This window comes from Danio aesculapii, chromosome 16, assembly GCF_903798145.1.
Source record: "Danio aesculapii chromosome 16, fDanAes4.1, whole genome shotgun sequence".
In the NCBI taxonomy this organism is placed as follows: domain Eukaryota; kingdom Metazoa; phylum Chordata; class Actinopteri; order Cypriniformes; family Danionidae; genus Danio; species Danio aesculapii.
Genome location: NC_079450.1, coordinates 26353144 through 26366798, shown reverse-complemented (window position 1 = coordinate 26366798; position 13655 = coordinate 26353144). Strand labels below are relative to the sequence as shown.

The 13655-nt window shown below is 37.5% G+C and overlaps 1 protein-coding gene across 4 annotated transcripts in view; it reads left to right on the top strand.

Moving 5' to 3' along the window:
- Nucleotides 1–3494: 3494 nt before the first annotated feature.
- The window catches only part of sema6e (sema domain, transmembrane domain (TM), and cytoplasmic domain, (semaphorin) 6E), a 295663-nt gene continuing 285502 nt past the window's right edge, over nt 3495–13655 (top strand). For all 4 annotated transcript variants that reach the window (XM_056475016.1, XM_056475017.1, XM_056475013.1 and 1 more), the window contains exon 1: nt 3495–3722. The gene's annotated coding sequence lies outside the window, so the exon portion shown is untranslated. The remainder of the gene's footprint in view (nt 3723–13655) is intronic.

Sequence of the window (13655 nt, the reverse complement as noted above, 5' to 3'; positions counted from 1 at the left end):
TATTTTTTATTTTTTTTGGCAGCTAGGGTGCAGGAAAAAACGCAAAATAACGGCCGTTAAATTACAGACATTAACCATAAAATAAATTACAGAAATTTCCTTAAATTTAAATTTCCCATTATTTTACAGTAAATGTCCATAATTTAACGGCCGTTATTTTACGTTTTTTTCCAGCACCTTAGCTTCCAGAAAAAAACATAAAATAACGGATATTTTTACAGTGTATATTAATTCTACAAGATTTCACCAATAGACATTTATCTATTTTTAATCTTTATATCTACACTCATCGACCACTTCATGGTCAGCAACAATTCTCAGGTAGGCTGTGGCATTCAGTTGGTACTAAAGGGCCCAAAGCGTGCCAAGAAAATATCCCCTACAAGGCTATACCATTACACCACCACCAGCAGCCTGAAATTTTGATACAAGGCAGGATGGATCCATGCTTTTATGTTATTGATGCCAAATTCTGACCCTACCATCCGAATGTCGCAGCAGAAATCAAGACTCATCAGACCAGGCAATGTTTTTCTAATCTTCTATTGTCAAATTTTAGTGAGCCTGTCCAAATTGTTGCCTCAGTTTCCTGTTCTTAGCTGACAGGAGTGGCACCCGGTGTGGTCTTGTGCTGCTGTAGCCCATCTGTCTCAAGGTTCAACGTGTTGTGCATTCAGAGATGCTATTCTGCCTCAGTTGTAACATGTGGTTATTTGAGTTACTGTTGCCTTTCTATCAGCTCAAGCCTGTCTGGCCATTCTCCTCTGATCTCTGGCATCAACAAGGCATTTGCGCCCACAGAACTGCCGCTCACTGGATATTTTCTCTTTTTTTAAACAATTCTCTGTAAACCCTAGAGATGGTTGTGCTTGAAAATTCCCGTAGAGTTTCTGAATTACTCAGATCAGCCCGTCTGGCACCAACAACCATGCCAAATGTTCAAAACCTTTCGTCCACATTCTGTTGCTCGGTTCGAACTACTGCAGATTGTCTTGACCATGCCTACATGCCTAAATACATTGAGTTGCTGCCATGTGATTGGCTGATTAGAAATTTGCGTTACCGAGCAATTGGACAGCTGTACCTGATAAAGTGGCCGGTGAGTGTATATCTCTGTATCTCTTCTGGTCAAATATTATAGCATAAAGATTGTCTTTGAGTCAGACAGTAAGATGGCACAAATCTAAATTCAAATCAGATTCGGTCTAAAATTGGAATTCAGGGGCTTTTGTTTTGATGATCGATGACACTTTCTGAATCAGATAAAGTTAGGCATGAGATCAACAGAAACAGAAGCAATTAAAATGGAGCCTTTATAAAAATAGTCCTGCATTGACAGATCTCTGACCACGCAAGCTGGCGAGGAGGAAAAGAAACGGAAAACATGTTAAAGATTTTGTCAACATCTATTACAGGAGAGTGAGCAGTCAGAGGATATACAGAGCTTTATCCACACTGAATGAATGTGGATTTCTTTCTTTTCCACAGCACTCACCACAGTTGCTGGACTTTTAGCAAAACATCCAACTGCCAAAGGAAATTATGGATAAAACTGTCTGAAAATGCGCCAAACCAACCAAAACCCACAGAGTCCATGAAAAACATGATGAAGCAAAAACACAATGATAATTTCTCTGTTTGCACTTAAACATTTTTAAACAGTCTGCCATGTTGGGAGTCATTAATGTTTGTGATACAGCTCGAAGAAGTTCTATTTTCACACTTATTTCTGCTACTTTCAACACTTTTTTTATGGTTTAAAAGCTACAAGTTTTTTTAGGAGAATCTGCAATGGCACACATGCATTTTAAAGTTATAGTGTCACACTTGCAGAGTGAATGTGCATTATTTTTCACTCATAAGTTTTATTTATGGCTCAGAAGCAAATAACATAGAAGTAAAAAGAAAACATATGTACAATAACATCACATGGCCATGGACTTCAGCATCTGACCACTGCAGAACGCCCAGGTTTTATGGTCCATGGCTAAGCTCTGTTGGAAATCTCCTGTCAAGGGAGAGCTGAGCTCTGTAAAAGTGCCCACTGAACCAAGCTGATCTTCTCTCTACTTTAGTCCTGAAAACCTCTGTGACCAAAACCACAGCTGAATGTTTGCTCGAACATGTCTATAAACGAGACGGAAGAATTAAACAGGACACAGGTCAAAAATGCCACAAACGTTGAAGATATGGTATAATTATCTCATTAAAATTGTGATATTTTAAAATGTGAATTTATCATAATCCACACTGAAAGATTCTATAAATAAAATAAGCATACATAAACCTTCTGATAAAAAAGTCATCAAATGTATATATATATATATATATATATATATATATATATATCAAATTGGCAGAACTATAAATATATTACCAGCCAAATATGGAGTTAATCTAACAAAATAACTTACGAGAATAGTTCAAAAATTACCACACCCAAATGTAAATGTTGGAGAAAAATATTAAATACAAATTTAGGAAAAATCATGATGAAAAAATACCTTGAATTTTGTTGAAATTGTGTAGTTGGTAATTTTTTGTGCAATATTTCACTTGAAATATATTAATATATAATATTAGATAAGTTATATTTTTATTTCTATAGATGTTTGGTGACTATGATTTTAATAAATATATCTGATTTTAATAAATAAAACTGTTTTGTTCAAATGCACCACATAATACCTATATTCACTGGGAAACCCATTACTCGAAAACACCCATACACTCTCACACACACACACACACACACACACACACACACACTCATACACTCATACACTACAGCCAATTTAGCTTACCCAATTCACCTATAGCGCATGTCTTTCGACTTGTGGGGGAAACCGGAGCACCCGCACACCAACACGGGGAGAACATGCAAACTCCACACAGAAATGCCAACTGATCCAGCTAAGGCTCGAACCAGCGACCTTCTTCCATCTGCAATTGTGCTACCCACTGCACCACCGTGACGCCCCTTATATATGTAGTAAATCATAAAATGCAACTGAATAAATAGGAACTTTAAGAGTAAAAAAATATATACAGATAAAACAAAATGAATGCCTGTTTCCTGATGATGTGTTAAGTCTTATGAAGATAGAAGATGAAGACTGATCTGCACAAAAAATGAACATATTTAAATCTTTTTAAAAATGGGAGGTTTTTATAATGTTTAAAGTATAGTGTTATAGTATTTTATATGTGCTACAATTCCACAACTGCCTTCCTTTTCAGAAGTAAATTTAAATGCCATTACCTCATGCGCTATTGGCCATCGGACTCTTCTGGCCGGCTGTTTTGGATATGTAATGCACTATTAGTCATGTACAAGGATTTACAGTTCAAACAGTTCACGTTTTGGGTGGGACTTGTGAGAAACTTTTAAAGAGAACCATCAAAAACACTCCGGCAGATCCTGATTGGACAGGCAAACTGTCACTCGAACACCATGGGCGTGGTCTGGGAGCGATCGTTCACAATGTAATAGAGTTTTAGCGCAGTCTTGCTTTTTCATAGGCGTGTGTCAACTCTGTGTGCCAAGGGCTGCTCCGCTCTTACCAATGCGATTAATGAAGACAACGAACCAATTGAGGGAACACTAAACTAATAACCTTCCGTTTCGTTTCGTCTGTTGTTTTTAATACGGACGAGCTTCGCCTCTGCAAGGAATCAACCCTCTGCACGAGCACAAAGGAAAATTAAAAAGGCAAGCAAAGGTAAATGAGCTGGGCTTTCTCCTTTGTTAGAAGTTTTTCCTCGTCTCTGTTTTATGTGATGTGAACTCTGACCGTGGCAGTGAGGGAAGTTTGTGCAGGATTAAGACACACTGCGATCATATTTCGCACAGTTTTGGGGGAAATAAGCAGGTATCGTTTCAGGTCGGTATTATTGCAGTCAGTGCCGACTTGAAGGCAGCCTTTATTGCTTTAGACAGCGCGGATATGATCTGATTTAATGGTCATATTTTTATAGTTGTGCCCATTTTATGTGTGGCACATGTAGGCATTGGTCTTCATAGCACATGTAAATATCAGAAACCACTAGGTTGTCCACTTACAATTTTTCCAATGCTGTGACACAGTTGTTTACAGCAGAACAGCTATATTGGTCATGCCGAAGAGGAACATATGATGACATGAGAAGCATTTCAGTTTTCCAGTTTAACCTGTATTGCTTAGACTAATGTACGCACGTGAAACACTTATTTTGTCTGCGGTTTCAAGCTTTGCACGAAAGCGTCCAGTTGTTTGTATATCACTCGCAGCGCTCAGACAGCTGGACGCTGGGATAGAAGGAAGGAGACGTGTCCTGGTCCAGAAGGATGGACATGCTGTTTTTGGGCTGCTGATGGGGGGTTTTAGGGGAGTTTGGCCTTAGGCACAGAGCTGAGAGTGCAGTATTCATTCAGCGTGTTGCGCACCTTTGCCAGCTGTGTGGCGGCGAATTAATTACGCATACGAACGTCTGCCGTTGTGATAGTGCAGAAATGAAATGCTCAGGTTTATCAGTTATAGGAAATAAATAAATTTGGGATACCCAAACATGGTTAATGTGTGAAAATATCGCAGTTTCACAAGTGTTATTGTTGTGACGATGCAATATTCCCGATTTTTACTCCTCTCTTCACAGCAGAATCTGCTACTTAACACATTCATACCTATTTTAAAAGTCCAAACTAATCCTTAATCATCTATAAAGCAATGGCTTCTGCTATTTTAGTTAAGTAAACGTTGCGTAAGACAAGTGAATGGTAATAAAAGAACAAAGAAAGGCATTATAGGAACAAAGAGTGCCTGTTTATCTGTATCTAACTCTAATTAAAGCTAAACTTTCCAGATGAGAGCAGTGAGGGAGTGATTTTCTGTTTTTCTTGTCAATATTGTTTGAGGATTAATGACATAAATAGACTGCCGGAGGTTTAGGCTGCATTTGCACCGCAGGACCTAGTGCACAGATCTGTTTTGACATTATATTTTGTTCGTCCTGTCTGTTTACATTCACTTCAGACAGAGCTGGCTGTGTTCAATATCATGCCAAGTCCTGCATTTCGACGGAGACGTGCGTTTGACCGCGCAGGCGAGTGAGCGAGCACTCATAGGGCACGCGCACAAATAATCATGAGCTTTTAAAAAACTGTTTTACTGGTCATTTTGGCATCCTTTGTTTTTATTGTGTAATGGTTGGAAATGTTGTTCACGTTATTATGTTCGTTATTATGTTTAAAGTTTGGCTTTAGTAAAAGTAATAGCTGAAAAAATCTAACTGTCACAGCACAGCAATATCATTTGATTTGCCTTTGCCATAATGATTTTCAGGGTTATTTTATCTATTATGTGGGCTATACCTTTTATTATCAAATAAAAAATGCACAACATGCCATTCATTTATGTCCATTAAGCGAACCAATCAATAGAAATAAATTCTCATTCCAAACAGTTATGTCTGTCGCCCATCAAATTAGTATCAAATACAAGAGCATAACGCACAGGATATTATAACAGCAGTGCTATAGAGAACATTGATGCTTCTTTTGTTTTAGATCAGATCGCTGTGGGGTATTTTGTGCCCCCACATTTTAAAAAATCTGTTGCATTTTTGTAACTTCTAATGGTGTTTTTGCCCCCAAGCACCGGTTAATGTTTGACCCTGCTTTAGATTCCTTAAATGCTTTTGTCCCTGATAAAATTCAACCGTAAGCAAGACTAAGAGTAGCTTGAAGGTTCATTCCTCCGGGTTCAGGAGGTAGATATCTGGGATCTACCCCGAGGTTGACTCGAACGTGTTATTGAATAATGAATAGCTCACTGAGCTATTATTAGACATTTTCCTGCGCTATTTTTTTCCTTTTTGATAACATTTGTTAGCTGCTATTTAATAAGTAGGTTTGGTTCATGATTGCGATATAAGTGCTCTTAAAATATTCAACCAGTAATTCTGAAGTGGCCCAAGTAGAATTTTAATGGGTTCCAGTATTATGAATACAGTCAAAGAGTGTGATGTTTTCTGCTTTAATTGCTTTTCTCATTGTTTTACTTCACTGATTGTAAGTGTGTTAGATGACTATGCATTAGTATTACCCTTGAATATACCGTGCTGACTTTGAGGTCAGTAGTTTTGTGTCTGTTCTTTCCTTTTATTTAAAGCAAAAGTTTACTCAACATGAAAATTCTTCATTGTTTACTTATTACAAGCCTGGATTACATTCTCCTAAAAAATATGATTTTTATGGTCGATTTTGAGGTTTAAACAATAATGGAAAAACATAGGGGGAAAAAACATCTTTTGTGATGCACAGAATTTTCATTTTAGTTGAACTATCCCTTTAAGTTGTCTATGCAAATTGGGATTTTTTTTATATGACAGGAGTACATGAAACATGAAATTGCTGGAAGCTACATTTTGCTCGTCGATTGCTTTGCCTATTTTACGGAGAATAGTTCTCAGTACCTTAAATGTCATATTGAAGCAAAACAATCTTGCAGCCGGATTCGTTTGGAATGAACACAGGTACTCTAGTCTCTAGTCCCTGTTTTGGTTAAAAGCCCGGTTTAAACCCTAATAGTGCTCTATAATCATTACCCCGCTCACAGAGAAGGAGATCTTTGATATAGTCAGACATATACGGTACAAAGGAAGCATTTTCCTTTTAAATTTACCACTGCTTTTGTTTCAGCCCATCATGGCTGCCTCTTGGTAGGGTAATGATGCATATAGCCTGGGTGTAATTTTATTTCCAATTTCCATTGCTGTAGTTTTGCCCCAAATGATGTTACGCTTGCCGTGCGCCATGGATGGCTGTGCGCTCCTAATGGCTCTTAGGGTAATGAGAGCTAAAATAGCCCTGGTGCTACGATTGGATCAAAGCCATCATCTACCATTGTTGTTTTTTCCTCACTATTTCATCAGACGGGGGCAATTTTGAGACTTGTTACCCTGCTTTAGTTATTCATAGCCGTTTTTATGATGGATCGAAACTCTAGAATAGAACAAATGTGAGTCAATTCATTCTCTACATTTGAATTTGAACTAAACAACCACCGTGTACCTGTTCTGGACCGGCTGTGAGACACAATGGATCACTTTCAATTAGTTACTCTAGGGAGTTCACTCCACACTATAATGGCCCCTCATATTTCATGTTGATTGTTGTAACCCGTAGCAACTGGGTAGTCAGTAGCTGGAAGATGCACCTGGAGAGGAGGTTTGTGGGGCTGTTGGGGTGCAGTGGAATGAGAGCTGTTGTTCCTGCCTGGCTGCCTAAGTCCAGTGAGGGGTCTCGTACCCCTGGGGAGTGAATTATTACCTGTCAGACCTAGGGCCTCAGCATCATCCATTACACAGCCCTCTTGCGGGGGTAGTCAGCCTCAGCATGGCAGCGCGATCAGTGGGCCTTGGCCTTCAAACCTGGCCACTTCTCTCTGGGTGGGTGCAACTTGTGGCATTTCAGCAATTATGAACATCTCTGGAAGTTGGGAGTCCCTGTGTGTGTGTGTGTGTATATATGTATGTATGCATGCCATGTCTAAATACACAGTGTATATAATGAATATGGTAATATTTAGCAGTACAAGTTTAGGATTCTTGCTAAGAGGTTGTGGCATCTTGTAATCTGCTGTAATGCATGGCATAGTTTAGCTAAACTCCGTTATCAAGTTGTTGGTGCTCAGTGATGATAATTTGTCAGACATTCACACTTAATTCTGCTGAAATCTGCAGCCGAGTCCAAGTTCCAGTCCTATTCACTCTCTAGTCTGAGGCAGACTGTGAAGCCTTCAGGATATTTTTAATGGGATGGTCAGATGGGGACAGTGAAAATCTTCATGTCGCACAACAGAAAGGCTGAAGCATGATGCAGTGATTGATTAAGTTCTGTTAGCAATTCATTTTTAGATGTTAATAAAACAAGTTTTACAAGTTCCCCTGTTCCAACAAATGCCCTTAACATACCATTTTTATGGAATCAATATGTTGTACTGATACGAAATTATATGGCCAATGTGCAGGAAAACATTGTAAACGAGCTATTTTGCAGCCAAAATATCTTTTTAGAAACGACAAATAAGGCCTAAAAGGCTTGGATGTTTTTTCCACACAATTTCCATGCATTTATTGGAAGCAAAAAAACATAAAGAATTAGATGTGCACATATTTTCTGTCATTGCATTTACTGTCTTTGTACGATTTAAACTTAATATCACATGCATGGTAATGTGAATATAGAAACTATATTTAGGAAGTGGTTATGCATAGTAAAACTACAGTAGGAGTGTAATGAATCACAGTTGATCCATGTGGACTCACATTAATTGCAAATTTCAACCATCATTTGCCTTGTAATGAAAGTTGCAGGTGTTTTTAAAGCATTCACATTCCAAAGGTGAAGGAGACCCGGTACTCACCAGATTTTCTGTGCATGTGCACACAAATAATTAAGTTTGCATCTACTCTGGCTTGGACAAAGAAATAAACACAATTACATTTTAATTGAACATTAATGGTTGAGAATGAAAATGGATGTGTGTCAGGCAGCATATTCTATTTATTTTGTTTGGGTTTTTGCTCAGCTGCACTATTTTACTAGATTGAGTTGTTCTTGCTGATGTGATAAATTATCCAATTTGTGCAAAATCTGTGAATCATGACCTTTTCGACCTAAAAACTAGCCATTATAAGCTTATTAAAGCGTAATCTTACGAGGAAACATTACTGATTTACGTATTATCAGAATTCATACAAATTCATAAGATTTCATTTGTAAAACACAATTTTTAAAGGGAGACATGCTCTCAAACTCAACCCCTAAACCTAACCCTCATTGAGGGATGAGCAAATCCTACTAAAATGTAGGAATAAGATTATACAAAATATTACAATATTAGCCACTAAAACAAAATTGAAAAGAAATTGGGGAAAAAAAAAAATACAGGAGGGCTAATGATTCAGGAGGGCTACTAATTCTGATGAAGTGGCCAACCTATGAAGGTGTCAGTTGAAGCAAGCACTGTCACTACTAGTAGAACTAGCACTGAACTGTAAAGCCTGGGCGAGTAAGCGCTGAACCCACCAAAAAAAAAAAAAACAAGGAGTGAAGCAAACCTAAAGAGAGAATTCGTGTGTGTTGGACGTCACTTTGGACGAGTTACAGGCCTCAGCCCTCAGCTCCCTTCTGCCCTTGGACAGACTGCCTGGCTTCCAGCAGCTTTGTAAGCCATTTTTCTGAAACTTTAACCTCTTGTCAAACATCACACACGGAACCACAGCAGCCACAGATGGAGAGAGACAGAGAGCTGGCCACTCCTGCAAAGCACGCTGAGATGGAGTGCGTCCAGACACTACACAAAGACATAGAGATATGTTTGCAAATTAAGTGAGATTACATGCAGAAAAAGGAAAAGGCAGAACGCTTGCTGAGTACAACAGCTTTGTTCAGTACTGATGATGTTTCATTCATCCCCATGTGCGTAATGAGCTGCAGTTAAGACTAAATGTATCTGAAAATCCCCATGGCCAGCATATGTCTGATGAAATCCGAAGCATTTTTGTTCTTGTGATGGCTATTTTGACAAAACGCATATGACTGTGGTTTTGTTATCCTTATTTAAAGCCGTTGTCACTTAGACAGAGATTATAGGGATTATATGGGGATTATAAGAATGATATTCTATATTTTGAATTGTATGTAAGCATTTATTAATAATGCAAAGGCACCAATTTATGATTAAAATGTAGTATTATGGAGCGACACAGTGGCTCAGTGGTTAGCACTGTCACCTCATAGCAAGAAGGTCGCTGGTTTGAGTCCCGGCTGGGTCAGTGTTGTGGGATGCATGTTCTCCCCGTGTTCGCATTAGTTTTCTCCGGGTGCTCCGGTTTCCCCCACAGTCCAAAGACATGTGGTATAGGTGAATTGAATAAACTAAATTGGCCATATTGTGTGTGTGGATGTTTCCTTGTACTGGGTTGCCGCTGGAAGGGCATCCAGTGTGTAAAACATATGCTGGATAAATTATTGGTCCATTCCTCTGTAGCGACCTATGATGAATAAAAGGACTAAGCCGAAGGAAATGAATGAATGTAATGTTATAGACAATATGCTAGAAAAATGTAAATGTAATTTTTTTATGGTGTAGATTTAGATGGAATGGTAGGCGGCATATTGTTATCATGGCATGAAATGTGTATTGTAAAAAAAAAAAAATTATTCTGTGTATATGGTGAAATGTAAATAAGTGGCTGTGGCCAAGTCTGACTGGCAGTGTTGTCAATTGCTTTATATTTTTAACAAGAAGTCATCACATAGTCTCAATATTTCGTCACCTTTGAATTATAAGGTTCTATCTGCGTTCTGAATGATTTTGAGATATTGAGCTTCAAATTTTTTGCATTCCATGTAGCAAACAGCATGTGTGTAACATTTTTTAAATAAAAAGTCTTAAAATGTAAACAACTTATAAAAAACATCCCATAATGTAAATAATTTATAATTTAATAAGAATATGTGAATAACATTAATTTTGACAAATGTCAGATAAAACCTTATAATTCTAAGGTGACGATTTATACCAGAATTGTAATTGTTTATATTTATGTAGTGTATATTTAAGATGTTTGATATTTCCGTGAAATGTTTACATATTTGTTTTCTTTTTCTGTTACTTACTTACTTGGATATATTTTATATCTGTGAGAAGATGTTACTTAAGTTTATAATAATAAGGTCTGTCCACATAAAACTGTGAAATGTGACATACAGTGGAATTTGTTGAAAATAGTGCGATGTGGTGGCGCAGTGGGTAGCTCGATCACCTCACAGCAAGAAGGTCGCTGGTTCAAGCCTCGGCTGAGTCTGTTGGCATTTTTGTGTGGAGTTTGCATGTTCTCCCTGTGTTTGCGTGGGTTTCCTCCGATGCTCTGGTTTCCCCAACAGAATTCATTCTTTTAGGCTTAGTGCCTTTATTAATATGAATGAATGAATGCATAAAGTTAAAAATAAAATGCATAATAATTAAATAAGATCAAGTCCATTTCTAAAATATCCAAGCTTGTTTATTACATAAAGCAATTTTTTTCTGGATTAACTACCTTTATAATAAACTACATTGTTATTGTCAAATAAACCTTTCTCATACCATGAAATAAGTTTTTGGTCATATTGCAAAGGTCTAGAGTAAAATTTAACAATAGTTTAAATCTGCAAGCGAATTTGTGCATCAACATATGGTAATATACAACATGAAAAGTTAGCTGAAGGCAAAGGTAGTCTAAAAAAGCTTTCGAATGGACCCTTCTCAAGCCTGTGCATTTAACGGTCATCAGCATCTTAAATCCTTTAAAGTTTTACCCAGTTAAACCCATATTGTCATTTATCGTCAGGTGAGAGAATTTGACCTCGTAAATATAATGAATATCATCAAATTCTCAGTCACTTCCACGCAAACAAACACACCATGTGGAACACGTACTCACGCACACATTGTGATTCATGAGGAAAAGAAGTGGCTGCCTACACAAACTGTCATCTTTAAGAATGTAAAGCTAGCTGAGTAATGAGAGCTAAATGGAGACTGAGTGATAACCGTGTGAAATCGCTGAAGTGTGTCATTGTTTTTATTATTTCTTTTTTTTTTCCCTCTTCTTTTTCTGGCGACTCTTCTTTCCACCTGATTATAGAGTCATGATTTGCTTCATTTGAATATTCAACCATACCCTCAGCCTCCAGACTCCGCACAGACACCTTTTTGTGCTCGTCACATTGGTATGCTAGAATTCAAAGCTGAGCTCACTGTGTCCAGAACAGCTTTCCACCCCAAACCGCCATCCAAAAACTACCCTCCTCCGAACTGCATTGCGAACTGCAGCTCTCTGTTTTAATTACTGTTCTCCATACATACAGGTTATTGATCGCCTCACTCCAGGGTGGTGGGCTTGGGGTTGCTCCAGATTGCGCTTTAAATGATCTCTTAATCACTTTATAATGGAACAACTCTTCCTGCCGCATTGATTAGCTGCTTGTGTTGGAATTGTTGTGAGCCTTCAACTTTCTAATCTGCTTTTTTGAACTCTCGGGGCTCCTTTTGTAATATGTTTATTTCCCAGAATGCCTCGGGAAGGACGCAAATGTTAACCGTTCTTCCCACTTGTGGTGGAAGATAAAGCATTGTTCATACATGGATAATCTGATATAGGTTATTATGAAGCCATTTATGTTGCTTTCATCAGCCTCTAATGAATTTAGGCGATGGAATCTGATTTAAAGAGCGAGCGGTTTGCTCCTAGGGATGTGCGAAACTGCACTTTTTTTTTTATTTTTTAAATCAACTAGCCGGTGGGTTGACTGAACTGAACTGGATACCCTAGGTAATTAGACTGCGCTCAGGGTTCACCTGATGGAAGATTGGATGGGTTTCTTAGGGGGTGTTTACGTAAGGCTGGTTATTGTGTTCCAGAATGGCTAGACGGAAAGGGAGCAAGGGTCTTGGGATGAACTTTTACAATTCGTTTTTTTTTTCACTGACTTTGATTGTGATGGATGAATGTATGGTGGGATGAATTTGAAAGAATTTTTAACAATAGCGTTTTATTATGCAGATTACTTAATCTAATTCTTGCTTTAAATGATTCTTTAAAAACCTTTTTAAAATTGAATCTTTAGCACATCTAAATTTAATTACCACCTACTTTTCAATTAATAATAATATTAATAATAATATATTATTATTATTATTATTATTATTATTATTATTATTATTATTATCCAGTACCAGTGGCAATTTATAACAACTGTTGGCAGAATATAATACTGATAATGATATTTGTCAATTTATTAAATTATTCAAGCTTTGGTCACTAAAAATTGTAAAATATTGCTGTTCACTTTTGGAAGATGTAGATTTTTTTTTTTAACCTTGAATTAATATAAAACGATAAATAATATGAAATAATACAAATGTTGTTTATAATGTTTCCATTTTGAGATATCATATTGCATATTGAATGGCAATATTTTCCATTCCATCACACATCGGATTTTTAGTTAATATTGGACTGCTCTAATTAAAGGAATAGTTCACTCAAATTTCTAATTGCTTATCCTTCACACTTTTTTTACTTCACACATTCCCCTAAAGTGACTTTTTTAGTAATGATGTGTATATAAGTCTTATGAAGCTAAATTATTGATCTGCACATGATACTGAACATTATTACAACAACAATAGCAACAAAAAAATACATTTACCTATTACCTTAATATCCACCATGCTGGATTGAGCAATACAATATACATGTACTTCTTTGAGATGCAGAGAGGAGTTGACCATGATGACTGGGTTTGAGTCTGATGAAGAATGGTTCCAGAAAGCAGGTAAAACAAAAACAAAAGGCAAAAAATAAAATAAACAAATAAATTACAGGGTCAGAATGTGGTAAGATCTGAAAACGTCGTAAAAATCAGGCAGCGCTGAGGGCTTTTCTTTTACTGGATTGGTGGGTGGGTCAAACGGTGCTTTTAAAAGACTATACGTTGGGTTTAGGGATGGGAGTGAGAGGGGGATTGGTTGGTCAGTTGGTCGGTTGGTCAGTCAGTCAGTCGACAGTGTCCTCTGGTGGATTTACGTAAGAAGAACAGGAGCGAATGGCACTTGCAAGTG